Consider the following 17,059-nt stretch of genomic DNA (forward strand, 5'->3'; position numbering starts at 1 on the left):
GCCTGGCTTTCCTAATTCAGCTTTAAAACAGCAGTAGATTTTCTTTCTTTTAAAAACAAACCTTTCTGTAAAAACATATTAAACTTTAGCTTGTTTCCCTTTTTTAGGCGATTTCATTAAAGCTCTCTCTCTCTCTGTTAACAGAACAAGCAATAACAGTGTACTGCTGTGAACCCCTGCTGAACTGGTGTGTCTTTATGTATGTGAGGAGCAGACTTCACTGTCAGCATTCATACATCACACACACACACACACACACACACACACACTGAACTCTACCTGCTGTAAAAGACTTCTGATTTTCTGTACAACTACTGTATCACAGACAGACATGGGATAGGAGCCAAGGGCTGCTCTGCATTACATGGGCAGGGCTAAATAGTTAGGGGAAAAAAATGAAAATTGAATGCCCTGTGAAGCAGTGGTAGACAGTGAACACATAAATGTATTGTAATTTACATAGGTTTTTGATACTTATATTTGTTTTTACCTATTAATATATATATATATATATATATATATATATATTTTTTTTTTTTTTTTTTTTTTTTTTTTTTTTTTTTCAAATGTAAAATAAAAAATTCTTATCATACTGCATTAATGTGTTACTTATTCTTATGTCAAAGAATAAAAGGTATTTTTAAGATATCTAAATGAATATTTGTAATTAAATCTAACAAATCACATCTCACCTAACTAGGCCTGGTCCAGATACACACTGTCCAATCACTACTGGGATTTCAGTGTCCTGCATCTTTGTGGAGTGAATTTCCGTCGTAACGCAAAGCTTTCGAGATTAGGTGCTTTATTCAAGGACTTTGTTTAACTCATGTTTTTAAACGTAAATATAAAGGTGTAGAGAAGTGTGGGAAACCGTGGAAATAAAATCAATTTTAAAGCACAATGAACTCATTTGTTCTGAGGTAAGTTTACTAACTTTAACGGTACGTGGTTAAATTAAGTTAGTTGCTAACAGCAGAAAAGCGAATGTGCGACCTATGTCTCGATAGCTAAAGTGTAGAAGCTTATAATCATACATTTATCTTCGCAGATACTGGAATAGCCACTTTATTTACATTAAATCAACTGTATGTATCGCTAGCACACTTGCATAATGGAGATTCAGATACTACTTAAAGTACCACTCCATCAGCTTAAACCATTTTCGCTTTATCAAAATTACAGATTTAAAAGTTATGTCAAAGAAAAAACAAACAAACAAAAAAACCCATATCTACTAATGCCTTAAAAGTGGCTAGATGTAACCCGTTTTCTCTGAATGTATATATCTATGACACAATATCCTGACTGATTGAATTCTGGGATTCTCAAATCTCAGTGTCAAAACAGATACTCAGCCATAGCATTGACTGCTTATTTTGCTCATGATATGCTTGTTTTTTAAACATAAATAGTCTGTCATACAATAGTCTGTAGCAAACAGGCAATGAAATGCATCAAAGAAACTATTGTAATAAGTAAGTAGTCATGAAAATAAACATTGGGATATGAATTAGATTAAAATTAGGTCACTATTCAAAGATGTAAACACTGAGGGTTAGGAGAAAATTTAAAGTCTTTTAAATCCATTTCAGTATTAGATTTAGTGCTCATTGTAGTATACCTAGCTTAATAACAAGAAGGCCCCTGTTGTATGGGGACACACCATGACCATCTTTTCCAAATTTACTTAATTAATTTTTTTTTTAATGGAGGCTCCAATAGATTTCTTTTGTCATGAAACATAAAACACCCTCGTTATGGCACATACAGCTATAAGAAGTGGTCGTACTTTAATTCACAATATTTTTAGCAAGATTTTATGCACAAACAAATGCTACAAAATAGGACATAACAACAGTGACATAGACGTGCTACTAATTAACAGCAGGCAGTAAAATCAGGTCTGCACTGGGATAAAACAGAAATATTTCCATCGACCGGTCAAGTGTGCCATCGTGTCATATCACCCTGTGCCATGGGGAGGCCTTGAGGCCCAAAGTGCTGCTCATGTAAAAGTCACCGTAACACCCACTGTCACACCAAATGTTAGCATTTCACAGAAATGATAGTTGGACGGGGGAATAAAGAGCATAGATTTGTCACTTTCAATTTGAATATGAGAATTCAGAGACGCCTGTACCCTCCCCCCTCCTGCTTTTTTTCTCTCCTTGGTGCATTCTTTTGCTTCTCTTCCACAGTGGAGTGGCAAAAACCCAAAGGCCACTTAGGAAGTGTGCACCACTTTCTGGAGCTCCAGCAATCCAGGCCTGCTGCCTTTTTATTTATTTGTTCTGCCTTGGTTTTTGAGACCCTATTAAGAAGCTAATTGGGGGATCAGGGAAGAGTGCTTACAAACTTTTTGGCTTGCAGTCTGTAAAGTTAAAGTACGTACAGTAGCTAATTGTTGTAGCAGCTGGTAGTGTTTACTAAAATGGCAGGCAAGTCCAGACTAGAGACTATTTCAATTTTTGTTGTAATCTCCAAAAACAAATTAGAGTATATCCAGGGCATTCTTTCAGTCCCATGGATAGAAGCGGTAGACATTAGGGTTGAGTTCGGATTTTCAACAGATACAAGTCTTAAATGTGTGAGCTTGCGTTAACTTTTTTTTTTTCTCTCAGTTTCATATCTGTTTGTACCAGTGGTTCTAACACCTGGCCCTGATCTTCCACTACCCTGAAGTTTTTACAGATTCCTTTGCTACAAACAAACCTGATGCATCTAACAAGCTGATTAACAACCCCTTCCAAATTTGACATCTTGGAGGACAGATTTTTGCAACAAAAATTAAATGCCTATATGTGGTAAAAAAGAAAAAAATATTTTATTTTAGTCTGATTATTTATCTAAAATAACCAGCACAACACCACTGGTCTGTCAGAGAGAGGTGCTGTAGCGGATTGATCAGTTATCTTGCTCCTGTTTGTGCTGCTGGAGAAAACAAAATGTTTTCTCACACAGCTGCTTTAGCATGACTCTAAAAGTTAAAGTGTTGGCCTGGATTTAGTTTGAATTTGAAAAGCATGTACTTATAATGTGCTTTTTCTTGATATGATATGCTTAGAGTATACAGTAGCAATCTAAATTGTTAATTAAAATTTTATTATGCAGAAATAAAACTTTAAGGGTCATCTCTGATTGTGGGGAAACATATTTCTGTCTGGTCTGTACACTCCTCATCTTGTGCGCAACCATGTGTTTGAGAAGAAAAACAACTGTTCTTTGAATGTGGCTATAGTTTAAATTGTCTGTACGTTTTTATTCACTGTTTGAGTTACCACGGAAACTCATTCATAACTTGAGTTGTTTTGATTTTTAGGGTTAGCGTCTCCTGAATTTGGAGATATTTCCACTTGAAGTAATCCAAAACAACTAAAATATGTCAATATTACCGACCTATGGAGCAGAAATAGAAAAATATCTTCATCCTGGTTCATGTTTTTGAATATTTAGAGTCCTCTCTTTTGTCTAAAAAACAAAACAAAACAGATGCCTTATCTCGTGAGCAGAGAGAGAAAGCCTAGCAAACTGGACAGACACCACTAGGGCTTTGTATACATATTAGACTTGTTACTTGTTTAGAGCACAGACTGGAGAGCTAAGAAATTGTGAGGATTGTTTTTTTTTTTTTTTTTTTTGTTTTACAGTCTTGAGCATCGCCTTTAAGTGTTCAGCTCATACAGTAGAACTGTTGGTATTGTACACACTGAATGCCACCCTACACTTAATGTATGTAAGGGTGTTTAATGTGTTTACAGTAGGCTTGTTAAATTTAACTTGTTAATAATTTTAAGAGCAAAAAAAAAAAAAAAAAAAACACTGTGCACTGTTTCTTTAAGAGGAGCTCATATACTGTGTGTGTGGCTCTACTTGTTAAAAAGACAAGGGCTTTTGCAACATGTGAACCCTTGATTAAAATGGTCAGTGCAGCTAAAAAAGCAAGTAAGTTAACAACTGACAGTTGGTTTAGATCACTCTTGTAATTTATTTCTCGAGGATTTACTTAACCTCACCAAAGCACTGTATATTTGTGCTGTGTTTTCTTGGTCTCTTTTAAATGTCTATAGTCATGTAATTATTGATTAAACCCCCTCCAAGGTGGAATATATATATATATATATATATATATATATGAATTGGTTTAGATAGATTTGCCTTAAGTTTATCACAAAACTGTGTTTGGAACACTGCAGTTTCAAAGCTTGATTTCATGTTTGATAAGTTTTCTAGCATCCAAAAAAAAAATTACAGGCACATGTTAACAAGTTAAAAAGCTTGATTTTCACTGAAGGTGGTCTGTAAAATTGCAGGACTTTTGACCTGAAAATTGCAATCCGTCTAGTTGAGTTTTTGATTAAAAACAGTATCTTTCTCTTTTTGTGCTTGATGTGCGTGTACCCTGCTAAGCACTCAGGTGGGTGCACACAGGCACAGATACAATGATCACCTAAGAGGGCTTCTCTTCCTCTTCAGTTTGTGTCCCCCCCACCAATGTTCTGGGACATGCAAAGCCTAGTGGATGACACTTAGCATGTGGTGAGACTCAGGGATTGGGAAGCTGTCCAACGTGCGACTTTATGCCAGATTGTAACTAAATGATCTCAATTTCTGGGCCAAGTTGTTTTGGATGGGAGTGTTTGAAATAAGTATCACACCCTGAGTCAATGTGATGGCTGTGAGTCAGATAGTAAATGTGTGCATCCAGGTTATGATGGACAATTACTTGGCCTCAATGAACATACAGAGGGGTATTCCATACAGTATGCCATTAGGTTTTATTGGCTTTTTGCCATACCTTGAACCAACAACTTATGTGGTTTCTGCCTCTGTAGGAGGTACTTTATACGTTTTAAGGTAGACACCCATAAATGTTAGGTGTACAAATAAGTTTTAAAGGGCTTTTGTGCAAAGTAAAATTGTAATTCAAAATTTAGTTTTAAAAATGACCATAATTATTTGATGGTGACAGGTAATTTTATGTTAAAAAAAAAAAAAAAATAAATAATAATATAATCTAAACCAAAACTCACCTGTAATTTTGGACACAATATTATCCCCGAGTACAGAATAAATCGATACACATACATTTGGCCCCATCCACATGAATCTGTTTATTTGTAAAAATAATTTTGCCTGCGTTTTGCCCTCCTGTCCACACAAAAGCATCATTTTTATGTCACTAAACATTAGGTCACTAAATCTCAAAGGTGGAGATTTTTGAAAACGTTCTTGTCACTGTACTTGTGTTGACGAAGGAAAATGGATATTTTCGGAAAAGCTGACAGCAGATGTCTCTGGAAATACATAAGTTATTAAACTACAGTGTACATACAGATAACTAGATTTGACTAGATTTCATATTCTCACATATGAATAAATATAACCGATGCTGTATTAGTATTAATTTAATTTATGGTTACACTTATATAACGCCTTGCTAGAAACCCAAGGACGCTTTACAATCAACATTCAATCCACACACTGGTGAGAAATGGCAGCCAAACATGCACAGCGTACTCTCGACCACGAACGACCGTCCACCTAGAGGATTGCATCGGGCACTAGGGTATGGACTCAAAAAAGGGTCAAAAAGATTTCGAGTTTGTAAAACAATACTCACAAATGTAACGAACTTTGTAACTGTGTTTGAGCAACTACGTACACGTAAAACTAAAATCCACAAATGTATTGGAATGCACAAATTTAAAACAATTGAAATAATTCATTCATTTATTCATTCATTATCGGTAACCGCTTATCCAATTCAGGGTGCGGGGGGTCCAGAGCCTACCTGGAATCATTGGGCGCAAGGCGGGATTACCCACTGGAGGGGGCCAACTGCAATAATAATAATTTAAATTCACAAATATGAAAATAAGATTTGCATTTGTAAATCAAGTGTCGTGAATGTGTGAATCAGTACCTTCTCAAACGGCTTAAATTGTGCAAGAGCAAACCTTTTTAAGTTTCCAAATGTGACAGTGAGAGTTTTTGAATGATGTGAAAAAAATCCACACATTCTCCTTCTCTGCTGCATGTGCGAATCTGTCTTTTTGCGGTTTTAAGACCCTGTTTTGACGGCCAATTGATGGACCAATAGGAAAGCTTTAGCTGCACCAATCAGATCGTGAGGTTTGTTTAACCAATCAGAACATTGATTTGTTGCTGTCAACCACAGTGCTTTTCCACCAAAAGAACTCCAGTTGTTGAACCGGTTCCATTCCTGATTCTTGGAACCTTGGTCCTTTCCAGTGAATGCAAATCTTTTTTACACATTTGTGAATTTAAATTATTATTATTGTAGTTGTTGTTTTAAATTTGTGCATTCCAATACATTTGTGAATTTTAGTGCTACATGTATGTAGTTGCTCAAACGCAGTTACAAAGTCAGTTACATTTGTGAGTATTGTTTTACAAACTCAAAATCTTTTTGACCCTTTTTTTTCAATTACTTATTTTTTTAAAATAAAATTACATTTCTTTATAGTACGTAACAGTTGTCATAAAATGACAAATGGCTTTTGGAATTTTTAATTAACACCTAATAATTGTACAAAGAACAAAATAACTTTATTAAAGATAAAAAGTATATAGGCATAACTGATCTTTAATATAATAGCCTTTGATTAGGTAATTTATACACCAGACGTACTCATTTGTGGACCTAGTGTTGATGTAATGACCTGGCTGCATAGTTGTCAATAATAATAATAATAATAATAATAATAAATTAAATAAAATAAATAAATAAAACATGCCTGGATTCATGGTCTAGAGTTTAGTCTATTTTTGTCCACTGAAGCAGTACATTTTCTGGGCTGATTGACTACAGCACAAGTCGAGATCAACAGAGTCGAATGTCAGAGGTTGGTTTAGTCAGCTTGAATTGTATTCATTTAGTGCCTGTGTGAACTCTTCTGTTAACATGGGCATTTCCCCAGTCTTCTGCTGGAGCAGTGTGCTGGTGTTGACTGTGAAAGTGTGTGCTAATGAGGAGAGGAGTGATGGAAGGGGATGTGGAGCTCTTCCTGCACCTCCTCCACCATCCTCCCTCAGCTCAGCCGCAGAGGAGTGACTCCCACACTCCTCCCTTGAGGAGAATCTGCCTTCTCTCTCTCTCTCTCTCTCTCTCTCTCTCTCTCTCTCATTAATCAGCCCACAGGAACGTCCGGCTGCGTGGCAGCTTGACTGCTCATTTATTCTGTTTATAATAGCAACGCTGGTGATAAATGTCCCGCAGAGTGCACATGTGCTAAAATATTCATAAATTGGAACTCTTAATTTGCAAAGGCGGAAAACCAATAAATTTCAAAAGCAGTGACAAGTCATGTTATATTTATATGAATATGCAGGCCATGGGTGGGACATTGAGATTAATTTGCTCGCCACTCTTTGTTAAGCAATTGTAATTTGCTCCTTTTTTTGGCATTAGGAAGGAAAAGGCTTCATGGGAGGAAAACACTGTTTGCCTCTTTGATGTGGCCCGCTTGTAGCAAAAGACTTACATTTGGGAGATGTTGCCACTAGCGCTATTCAAGGAGGAATGTCAACCGCTGAAAATCATAACCATGAGAAAAAAATCCAGAAATCTAGAGCCTCTGATTAAAGGGGAAGAGCACAGCTGTTTTATCTGCCCTTCATTTCTCTTCGTTATTGGCCTCCATCAAAAATATAAAATGCATGCCATTTAAGGGAAACATATCTAATTATTAGTGAATAAACTCAGCCATGTCTCACTGCCTACAGACAGACATAAATTAGTGTTTAGCCAAAAAGTAGCCAAAACATGTCCGGTGTCAAAAGTTTTTTTTTTAATTCTTAAAATTCTTTCCTGGGTCTACAGGAATTGTAAAAGAAGCCAGTAAGTAATAAAAACATGTAACCTTCCATTCACATTGTATACGCCATGTGAAAACCAAGTTGATTGGTTTTCACATGATGATCAAGTTGGTTTAAGGTTGAGTTGCTACTCAATTTGAGGTGAGTACATTTCCAAAATTTGAGGGTAGATGGTGAGGTTCTAGGTGTGCAGTTTTCATGATGCTAATTGCCGCACATAGACTTTAATTACTTGTTAGTCAAATGAGAGATATTTTTCATTAGATTAGTGTCAAGCAGCCTGTCTCAGTGTGCCCCACTCTCTTTGGGTATTGGCTAACTTTGTGTCTCTTTTGTGCGTGTGTGTGTTTTTTGCTGTAGGTGGGCTAGGGGTCTGCTGCTCTCTCTGTGTGCTTTTGGTCAGGTCTGTTCATCTCGGGGGCCAGATGGTGCAGGGCAGGGGCAGAACTAGAGGACCTCCCTCTAGCCTGACCGGCTGTATGGCAGTCAAGGTGAGAGCACATGTCCCATGCTAAAAAACCCACACTGTGGCATCTGCCCACTGGGCAATCGCCTCCTCCATGTGCCAGTGTGGTAGAAATGTCTGTTCAAAGTCAATGAGAGAAAAAAGGAAAAGAAAAATGGTCTTGCCTCACGCTTTCTTTGTGACACTCTGTTTCGGTGAGCCTTGATAAAGTGGATGAAACCTGAATCCAGAATGAGGGGAATTATTTGTGGCTGACCATCCAGATCAGGTTCCCATTTTCTTTATTACTGTGAGGGGATATTTGTCATCGTTTTCCTTTTCCACTTTTTCCCCCTTTCATACTGAACTCCTTCCATTCTGAGCCAAACAGTGCAGCCTAGAGTCCTCCTGGAACTTCCTTTGCGTTTCATACTTTCACTCACTCTCTTTATCATCTGCAACTTTCCCTTCTGCCAAAATGCCTTTGATCTAAAATTGGCCTCCGTTGAACACTTGTATACAGTAATTTTCTTATGGGCTTTGAACATATTGAAGGGGTTTGTAGCTGCTTTCACTTTTATCCTCTGGTTTCTTTTCCCTTGGAAATGATGAGCATATGGCAAACACCCTCGCTGAATTCTCCAACAACGGCAGGGACTAAATTCCAACTCTTGCATCCTGTCATCAGCCAATCCCTGAACAGAGTACCATCCCTCTGTGACTGACACACACACACACACACACACACACACTCTAAAAATCATAAACAGTATACACATGCACATGCATTTGTGTATAATACAATGCAGACATCAGACACCATTTTCTGTTAAATTTCTATTTAGAAACAATTTCAAGTACAAGTTATTAATCTTTATTAATAATAATAGATTTTTGTGAAGACATAAATTAGATATGAGACAATCCATAAAGTAGTGTAAATTCAAAGAAAAGCAAGTGAAAAATCAGAAATTCCTGGATTTAAAAAATAATGGCATGTGTTGTTGTCCATTCTTACACTGAAAGAATTAAGGACAATGGGTCTGAGAGGGTGTGTAACTATCAAGAAATCATTATTGAAAAAATAGACAAGGAGAAAAAAAAATCACAGTTTTTTTGAAAGATGAATTGTGTAATAAAATACTGAAAATTCATTCATTCATTATCTGTAAACGCTGATCCAGTTCAGGGTCGTGGTGGTTCTGGAGCCTACCTGGAATCATTGGGCGCAAGGCAGGAACACACCCTGGAGGGGGCGCCAGACCTTCACAGGGCAACACACACATACATTCGGGCACCTTTGAGTCGCCAATCCACCTACCAACATATGTTTTTGGACTGTGGGAGGAAACCGGAGCGCCAAACACACCAAACTCCTCACAGTCACCCGGAGTGGGACTTGAACCCACAACCTCCAGGTCCCTGGAGCTGTGTGAGTGTGACACTACCTGCTGTGCCACCGTACTGCTTAAATACTCATCAATTCTGTTTTATATTTTAAAAATTTTTGTCAGAGGTAATATTTTGTTGTCCATTCTGACTGGAAATAAAAGAAAAAACACACACTGACTGGTTTTGAGTTTTGTTAATCTAAAATGTTTATGTCATTTTGTGCATTCTTTGTAAATTTTGCTTGTACTGATGGCAGTACTGCATTAACGTGTGTTTAATTAATGTATTGCTGTATTTTTATTTATTCATTTATTTATTTAGTTTCATATCCTTAGTTTTGAGTCTTCAGTAGAGACAGAGGCAATTATGCCATGATTGAAAATATTCTTCAATAAACCCGCTGTTTTACTGGAAACAGTAAAATCTCATCATTGCCTTTGAAGTAGAGAGAATATGCACAGTATAAAACCATCTCACCCTTTAAAACGACATGTTTGACAAATGCAGAATGGGGCTGGAAGTGGTGGCTGTAATTTATGGTTCTAATTGGAGCGAAACCTGTTTTTCACTTGTAATTAATGTCAAGGAAGTCTCTAATTTAGTGCACTCTGAGTAATTAGAATGGCTTATAGAGAAACATAGAACATTCATGATTTCCTTGAATGGTTTCCATGAGTTACTTGTTTTAGCTGTGGTAAGTTCCAATGGCTTGGCGCTCAGAATTTTTGTTAGTGATGGAAAATCACAGCTTTAATAAGTGTAAATAAACTGAATATATGTATTAGAGTATGTGTATAGTCTCTTTGTATGTGTCAGACATATAGAAAGATAATTAGCCACAATATTAAGTAGGATTAAGACATGCTAATATGCCCATATGGATGGTTAACGCTTTGTTTAATGCCAAGAGCTTGCTTGTATTTTGAATACAAATACAAGTGCAATATGACTGCTGTACATCTGTCTCCAAGGATGCATCTTTTGTTTTCATCTTAAAGATGTTACATGCATCGCTCAGGCTCAGGAACTCCAAATTACCATAGATTATAGGCAGCACTGCTATGTTGCCACATTTGAGATAATTATAATAGTCCCACACGGTCTGCATAATCAGTCTACAATTTAGGCATATTTACAGTAGTTTACTACATGTATTCAGTGCTCCTGTAGGGCTCCCTTAGAAACACACCACAGCGCTGTTTCAATTAGAAAACTGCATTTTCTATTCTCACTGCACTTGTGAACGAGGACTGTGGAGGACAAAGGGGAGACGAGGCCTTGTTAATGCATTGTTGGCAATTAACTGGGATTAGTTTGGGACTGGAGCAGATCCAGTGGCTGGATCCAGAGCCTCTTTTTGAGCAGCAGCTCAGTGAACTGCACTGTGTGCAGAAATGTGAGTCACTTTTATAATGGACCAACATTTATCTCCAGACCGGACGTTGTTTTTCCAACTCTTAAAATTCAAGTTGGAACAAAGAAACAAACCCGATTTTGAGTCCCCGAAGAACCTTGCAATAAATATTTCTTATTGTAAAAAAGGGTTGGTATTGTATGCTTCATGAGTAATATCTAATATGATACAGTTTAACTGGTGAAATGCAGCTATTGCACTTGAACTTGTAAACAGAGTCTTTAAACTCACTCAGTCCCTAATCACAACCCTAAATTTGTGTGGCTAGAGCCACAGAGGCTCACTAAACCCTTACCACTGTTTGGACCCCACTTGTTACTTCACCAGGGAACAAGCAATAACTTTGACTCTGGAGGCGGAGATCTGAACCAAGCCTTGTAAGTGCGTTCACACTACCAGGCGACAGAGCGTCAAGCGACCAAGTGAGTTGAGATTTTGTCTACTTTAAGCCAATGAGTTATGATGCTGTAAAGTGATATTTAAAGTATTGGCTCCAGCAAATTCCTTGACCATGAGATTCGGTGGTCCGAAGTCCCCAGCTCCTGCTTTCTGAATTTTTTTTCCTACCTTTTTTGTCTGAATTCCCAACGGTGTGGTTTTAAACATGGGAGAGAGGCTCATAACTGCTGTTTCTTCTTTTTCTGTTTTATATGAGGCATCTTTGAAAGGATAATTTTATATGGGTCCAATTGTAAAAAAATGAACTGTGGAATAAAGTAACAGATATCGTTTTGTGTCTCTGGTCAAAAGTGAAGCTTGACCTTCACAGGCCTCCTCACATCCTGGAATACACCCACAAGACCCAAACTTGGAGCGGCGTAAACGATTTGTCCCATGCTAATGTGAACAGGGAATGAGCCACACCAGCTGATGTTACCACATAACTCCTTTCACTCAAGCTGGTTCCTTGATTACCTTTTAAAACAAATATTGTTCTAAAGTGAAACACCTGGTGAAGGATGTATATTTATGGTTTACTGGACATGTGTAGGGTGACCTGATCTGAGATGGTGAAAAAGAGGACACACCACATGTCTACGGGGGTTGGGGGTGGGTAGGTACATGAGCTTTGCCTGATGTAAACAAGGACTACTGACGTGTAACGCGAACCAAAGTAAGGGAGGGCCTAGTATGTGAACGACACGCTTCTCGAAACTCTATGTAAGCGATAGAAAAACAAAATCCCAGACGTTTGTGAAATTCCGCCCGGACAGTTTTTTAAGTCTAAAAAATAGGACATGTCAGGGTAAAAGAGGATGTCTGGTCACCCTAGACATGTGTAAATCAGGGGCCAGAGAGTTGAGGGAAGGAAAAAGAGAGAAATTTGTGGTGTCCAAAACTGTGCCCTATTCACTATATTGTGCACTGTTGGGGTTCCGCCATTTTGTAACAGTGTCGGAAAACATAGTAGACTATTTTCAGTGCACTCAAACAATCCCACAATGCACTGCAAAAAGTAGCGTACAACTCATTCACAATAGCATATAGCAGATTACCCATAATCCTTACCATTGCTTGGTAGAAATCTGCATGAATTTGTGCCTGAAATTCAGTTCCCTATAATTGTACACTATAGTGAATAATATAGGGAATAGTGAATAGGGAGCCATTTTGGACAGTCTGTCATTTGCACACTTTGGTTCCAATTATAATGATAATAAATTGATAATAATCCTAACTTTAGTAATTGTTCTAGTTGTAATTTTAACTTTTATCATGTTTTAAATCTTAATGTAATTTTTAAATTTAATTTAAATTTTAAACCTGACCCTAATCATTGTTCTAATCTTATGTTAAGTTGCATAAAACCTCTTAATAAATTAGTTCATTATGTCCTTAATTTATTCCGTTTTGTTTGTGGGTTGCATAAAATCTTTATAAAAACTGTCTTAGAACAGTTTTGACACTGACATATTTCATTTAAATTTACAGCTTTAAGTTAAATTTGTGTCCCTTAAGCATTTAATTTAAGTGGCATTTCAGTTGAAAACATGGAAAAAGGTCTGAAATAATTCACTGGCTTATTTAAGTATTATGTTTTTTTATATGAACATCTCACATTTCTTCACGTTCTGCCTTTGTGTTCTTCCTCCTCAGAGCAGCTGCTGAGTTATTTATATCTCGCATAATTAGAGGTGGAATCAGTACGCACAAACACTCCTCTGACAGGCTGGATCTATGAGGGACACAGCCGACAATGTCCCTCTCTTTCCTCCTCCCAACATACTTCCCTCCTCCTCATATTCCCATGCAAGCTGAGCTTGAACAAGTGGGAAATAAACCAGAACTTGACTTCACTGAATAATTGAAGCAGTTTTTACAAGAGCAACAGCCCGCTATCTGACCTCATAAAGGCATTACAAGAGACTATCTGGAGTGTGCAGGGACTGGAGGAAGCAGTGGTGGGGGCTGGAGGAATCCAGTGAAGTGCTTCTAGGAATTGACAGAGGAATAGCAGATGCCAACATGGAGTGTTTTTCTCAAGCATTTCATTATTTCTGGTACATTACCGTTCTTTGGATTCACATTTCAGTCTTTGAGGAGCCTCTGGCAGTTACAGAACACAAGATTCATACATTTTAAATGGGACATATTATTAAGAAAAATGCCCTTTTCAGTGCATGGGCACCTTCAGTTGGGAATCTACAGCTTACCAGTCAACAAACTGCAATAAAACAACCCAGTGACCTGCCTCCACGTCTGAGTCTGTCCACTGGACCTGGGTTTGTTTGAGAGTGCAAAGATGAGCAAACGGAGAAGAGAACCAATTGTAAATGGCTAAAACCAGAGTTTCTGCTCCTCACCTTTTAGGCTTTTGTGCTGAACTGAGCTCTAGCTCATTCTTATTTAAAAGAACAGGCACTGAAACAAAAACTGTTTAGGCAGCGGGAAGCGGTGCTATGCTGTTTGATCCTTGTGGTATTTTGACCAAAGCATGTCACAGATATTTCATTAAGAAACCAGGAAACATTTCAAGCCTTCAGACTTTTTGTCCCTCCTTTATTTTTTTTATAAAATAAAACAAGAGTTGCTCATTACTGTCACAGTTATTCAAGTTCATCACGCACAACTAGTTTTCTTTTCTCACAGAGGCATCAGCAACTAACAGTAAATAACGAGAATTCTTATTGAGTAGTAAACATAGTGTCGTGACTGTCTGGTCATCAGTTAAAATCTTAAAATGTCTTATTTTTTAATAGAAATGGTACAATTAAAATGTATTTATATATATTTTTAAAAAATCCCTTATTGCATGTAATGTGGTTTAGAAATAACTGTACACCTTCAGCTTTATTCAGTATGTGCAAACCTTTACATATGCAATCATTCCCTGCTTCTATCTCCACTTACTTCTCTGATGGCCCCACCTCACATGTTAACAAGTTTGCTTCTGTTGGTTTATGATGTAAGAAACCCTGGCTGTCTGTATTCGCTGCAGTTTCAAATTTGAAATGCTCAGCCATGGAATTAACTGCTTATTTCACACACATTTTCTAGTGCGTAAAAAACACCACATGCATATGTTTAAAAATTCACTGTAGTTAGTGAAAAAAAGGTTTATATCCACTTGTCTATTAACCAGATGAAAAAAAGCTAGCCAGCTTTTACTGCTGCAGGAAGAGTTTGAAATGTCTCCCTGCACCATTTGTGGCAAACACTGTAGGTCATATACTAAGGGTTATTGGACTCAAATAGTATGTCAGATTGCAAAATTGTTTATAATTTGATGTAAGCTTCACATCTTTCAGTTGAATTAATGCCCTGTCTGAGTGTAGTAGTATTAGCTTTATATTAAGTGCACTATGTAGGGATTATGGCATTATTTGAGACAGCCCGAGCCTGTGCTCCAGTGATGTTTGGCAGTGTTGCCGATGCTTGCTGAGGTGACATCACTACTGTACAGGCAACAAGAAGCATGACATCTGATCAAGCCATTCATGTTGGGATTTGTATCTGATCTAGGACTGCATATGAAAGTAACTAAAATCTTATTCACACAGCCCTGAAAAGATCAGTTTTGAGTCACGTCAGCCTGGTAATGTAAACAAAGTGTGTCAGAAACTCCCTTCAAAAAATACTTTTATTACAATAAGGTGAGGCTTTTTTCATTGTGCTAGTATGATAGGAAAACTGGGAAGGTGGAACAAAACAGAACTACAGTTGTAAAATTACAACAAAACACTGTTCTAGTTGTGTTAATGTGGATTAGTCAGGCAGAGCGGATCTTTGCTGCTGTATGACAGTGAGCTGACAGAGGCAGAAACAGTTCCTGTCCTGGGACCACCTCTCCCAGGTGAACCACACCCCCCCCCTTCCCTTCGAACACCGCCGCCTCATGCTAATTTCCAACTTTCAAAGCCTGTAAACTTTATCTAATTATGCGGCAGAACACACACACACACTCTCTCTCTAGCGTTCAGGTTCTGGCAGCTTGCGCCTTTTAATTTATGAAAAACAAATCTGAAATATGCAGATGTCTTTTGTTTGAAGCAGATGTTGGGTCTTGCTCGCCAGAATTCAATCAGTGGTCTCGGGGGGTCCTGCGTGCCAGCCCTGTCCAAGGGCCTGTTTGAAGTCTGACAGGGACACGGACGGCGACAGAGCTCACAAAGCTGTTCTCCAGCTCTCGCTCACACATACAGCCTAGAGCTGTAAAGTCTGAGGCTATGAATCCTGCTTTCAAGGAACTGATATGGGAAGGCTAGCTAATCTACTGTTGTTGTGCCCTTATTTGTAGTTTCAAGTTGTAAAGAAAATTTTTACTGTGCAGTACTGCCTACAATTAGGAGTTTGTCCTCTTTGCTACAGTAAGTGTGTCTTCTCTTCTAGTAAGGGTTTATAATATATATCAGAAAATTTGTGAGTATTTGAGGCCATTCAGCCACAATAAGTGTGAATCCCATTTAACCCCTTGGCCTTAACACTTGGCCCTAGCCCTCCATTTTGCCTAGGTGTAGTGGTGTCTCAGTTCTGGCTGGGAAATTGATGCTATGAATGCCTTGTGAATCAGTGGCAAAATATCAGCACAAGTGACCAATGAAAGCCACAAATTGAAAGCTAATTTGTCAATGTCTCTTAATTTGCCAATGCGCAGCAGGTAGTGTCACAGTCACACACCTCCAGGGACCTGGAGGTTGTGGGTTTGAGTCCTGCTCCAGATGACTGTCTGTGAGAAGTTTGGTGTGTACTCCCTGTGTCCGCCTGGGTTTCCGCTGGGTGCTCCGGTTTCCTCCCACAGTCCAAAAACATATGTTGGTAGGTGGATTGGCGACTCAAAAGTGTCCGTAGGTGTAAGTGAATGTATGTGTGTCTGTGTTGCCCTGTGAAGGACTGGCGCCCCCTCCAGGGTGTATTCCTGCCTTGCCCTCAATGACATATTGATATATCTTTAGACTCTGAGCACTGCTGTGTATTCTGATAACGTATCAAGTTCTTGAAGGGTTGCCACAACACTACACCTTGTAACTCAATTCCAATAGGCATAATACTCAAAAATAGGTGTAGTTTTAAAAAAACAGGATTAACCTTAACATTAGTGAGGTTACATACCGATGTTGGATGATTAATTCTGATTCACAACTTCGCCACTTCAACTTATTCCAGAATTATTGGATTTACTTCTAACGCAGCTTCACATTGAGTGTTTTTACATGCACTTAATAAACCCATAACTGCACAAAATCAGATTGTGTGAGTAACCCAATTAATGCATGTACATGCACTTAAGAAATCAGATAACAAGGAATGGGAAATAATCTTGTTTTGCAACAGCTAGTAATATCACAGAAAGGCATTGCATACATACTGCTGTGGATGTTTGTAAACATGGACCAACTTTAAAACCAGTGCATGACGAGTAAACAGCGCCTAACTTTACTAGTGGGGACTAGTGCCCCCTCCAGGATGTGTTTCCTCCTTGTGCCCAGTGATTCTGGGTAGGCTCCGGACACACCGCGACCCTGAAT

The 17,059-nt window shown here is 38.2% G+C and overlaps 1 long non-coding RNA gene across 2 annotated transcripts; it reads left to right on the top strand.

Moving 5' to 3' along the window:
• Positions 1-724: 724 nt before the first annotated feature.
• On the top strand, positions 725-13,493 carry LOC136706135 (uncharacterized). Of its 2 annotated transcripts, none has more exons than XR_010804121.1 (3): positions 725-923; positions 8,203-8,333; positions 13,191-13,493. It is a non-coding gene; the product is annotated as an uncharacterized lncRNA (long non-coding RNA). The 2 variants fall into 2 exon arrangements; XR_010804122.1 differs by lacking the exon at positions 13,191-13,493 and adding an exon at positions 9,472-9,744.
• The last annotated feature ends 3,566 nt before the right edge of the window (positions 13,494-17,059 follow it).

The sequence above is a fragment of the Hoplias malabaricus genome, chromosome 8 (genome assembly GCF_029633855.1).
Source record: "Hoplias malabaricus isolate fHopMal1 chromosome 8, fHopMal1.hap1, whole genome shotgun sequence".
Classification (NCBI taxonomy): Eukaryota; Metazoa; Chordata; class Actinopteri; order Characiformes; family Erythrinidae; genus Hoplias; species Hoplias malabaricus.